A 3,015-nucleotide genomic window follows, 5' to 3' on the forward strand; every position below is an offset into this window, starting at 1 on the left:
CCTGCCACAGGGATGGTCACTAGAGGATAGGGTAAGAGTCAGGGCCAAGTGTCTGAAGAATGGCGATGTCTTGATCGTTCTTCACTTGGATTCTGCGGAGGGTGGCTGCAGGGAAGGAGCCCGTTTTAATGGCGACAGAGAGAGGTTGCACATGATCACATTTCAGTCCAAACATCATACTGTTCTCGGCAAACGACGGGCTGAACAGCCGCCTTCTGCACCGTTACAGTTCTGTGAGTCATCAGTAACGGAGAGCCACCCAAATTTGCGCACAGAACAGCATTGCTGTTATTGTGAAAATAAAACAGAATTCAAAACTCCGAGAGAGAGAATCTTTCAAGTACAACTCAACTGTTCTTCAGATTCCCTGAAGAGTCAGGTTGGACTCGAAGTTAACTCTGCTTTCTCTCAATAGATGTTGCCAGACCTGAGTTTCTCCAGCACTCTCTGTTTTTGTTTCAGATTTCCATCAGCCATCAATGGTTAGTTTTTTTGTTTGTTTTGACACACGTGTGGGCTGTTGGGTTTTCCTCCAGCACCAGCTGGAATCATCTACAGCACATAAAAAGCCCTTCAGCTCACCCAGTCTCTGCCAGTCAAAAATAACTATTTAATTATTCTAATGCCATTTTCCAGCACTTGGCTCATGTATACTTGTGCTGCCAAAGCATACAAGACTATTTAAATATGTTTCTAATGTTATGAGTGCTTCTGCCTCTATCATTCTTATGGACACTGAATTCCAGATTACCTTCTCGCTCTGGGTGAAAAAAGTGTTCTATTCCCTCACCTTAAATCTCTGCCCACTGCTCGTTGATCTCTCCACCAAGGAGAAATGTTTCTTCTTGTGTATTCTGTCTATGAACCTCATAAAATTATACTGTTTGACTCCTCTGCTCCAAGAAAAACAATCCCAGCCTGTCCAATCTCTCTTCATAATTATAACTTACCAGCCTAGGCAGTATCCTGGTAAACCTCCATCTCCAGTATAATCACATCACTTCCATAAAAATGCGTATTCCAAAACTGGAAACAATAGTTGTGGCCTAACTAACTTTATATAGTTCCAGCATAACTTCCCTGAAGTTCTTAAACTCTTGTGCATCCAAATTCCTAGTAATATGATTGCTCCTTTCTGGTCTTTAAGGTTTAGTCATGTGGCTTCATTTAACGAAAGTTTGAAATGTCATTCCATCTTACTGATGTAATAGATTGCTTGACCAAAACTACAACACCGCCCCCCTTCCCAGTTTCACCTGAAGAACTTGCATCCTGAATATTAAGCTGCCAATTCTACCCCTCTTTTAACTGTGTCTCTGTCACAGTAATTACACCAAATCCCTATGTTTTCATTTGTGCCCTCAATTTACCTGTCCTGTTCATCAGATTCCTTGCACTAAAATAAATACTATCTAATCTTGCCAAACTCCCTTGTGCCTTAACTGGGCTATAAGATCCCTACCTTTGACTCCCTTGTTACCTCTTCTAAATTTGACTATTCATTTCCACTACCCTGCTGCTGTCCTGCTGACCATTCTCTCTGGATCCCACACCCCTGCCAGGTTACTAGGAAATCTTCTCATGATGCAGAATGGGACTAGCAGCGTTAAGTGCAAGTTATCTGTCCCCAGAATATGGTCCCATGCCCCAAAAATCTGTTTCAAAAGCTTCTTCACTGATCTACACTGTTGCTTCCTGTTTGTTTCTGTCACACTTTGTTTTGCTACGGTCATGTGGGTGTGCAACACCAAATCTGTTCGGAACATTTGGGATGACTGGTCCCCAGCAGAAACAAACAAGCTTCGCAAACTGAATGAGTGGTGTCACGAACATACTTAAGATGTCAAGAAACATTTCTTTTAATTTGAGCTTTGATCATGACAAAGAACACATTTTCTAACTGAGTCGGTTCTGCTATAACACGATAGTTGTGTTCCTGTGCAACTATCGCGTTATAGAAAATCATGCTATAGACGTAACAGGGCCTATGGGAAAAGCAGGGTTAGAGGCAGACACCAAAACATACCACTCAAAGTCGCTCAAAAGCCTAACACAAAGGATAGCACCGTTTGAATAATTGTTTATTTCATTGTTAGATATGAATTTAAAGTAAATTTAACACCTTATCTTGAAAAAAATGTCAAGATGACTTGATGGAAGTGGAGGTTTTCAGATTTCTATTAATGCAGGGCTGAGGGTTGTCGCCATCATCATCATCACTTTCAGGTGCAGTTGTGGTTGCAGGGTTAGGGCAAGAAATAGTTAAATCGAGAAGTGGATGGCTGTGGTCCATTGTGGTCTGACTATTTGTTGGGGGTTGTCTTAAAAAAGACATCCAGTTTTTGCTGCTTTGCCCTTTATCTTTTTTCGTGAAGAAGCTGTTCATAGGACACCAAATAAGATCTTATTCCACAAACTGCAACCCTGCTACATTCTGCATTGTAACTGTTGTCCTCTAAGGGCTGCAGCTGCTTCTCAATTTCCCTCAGAATAGAAAACAAAAACAGAAGTGAAAAGCTGTCTTGGTGCTGCATCTTGGACTTCTTCATCTTCATTTCCAGCTTCCACTTCCCCCTCAGTGACAAGTTGTTGTAGATCAGCTGTAGAGGTCTTCACAGTGGGACTCAAGCAAATCTAAGATGTAGCCTTCTTTGTCAATTAAGGAAATGTCATCACATGCTCTTCATCTGCACTTAACGTCACCACATAACCTTATGTTATGAAAAGCAGAGCAGTTCTTCAAACTAGCAAACCAGCCACTGCTAGCACTAAAGGCAGGCACATCTGCCGGATTATCAGCTTTTTTGTTAGATTTTCATGATAAGGCTGTCTCTTTTATGGTCAGAAAGTTGGTCCCAGATTGCTTTCTCGTTTGATCTTCTATCCACACGTAGAAGCTGCTCCATCTCCTCACGTTCCTTTGACTGTGACCTCAGATTTACTAGCCTCAGACTTGTTCTAGCAATAGAGCTTGCTTTAATCCTTTCTGCATTGTCGCTAATGGTGCATAAGGTA

This window comes from Rhincodon typus, chromosome 46 (assembly GCF_021869965.1).
Source record: "Rhincodon typus isolate 14 chromosome 46, sRhiTyp1.1, whole genome shotgun sequence".
Lineage (NCBI taxonomy): Eukaryota > Metazoa > Chordata > Chondrichthyes > Orectolobiformes > Rhincodontidae > Rhincodon > Rhincodon typus.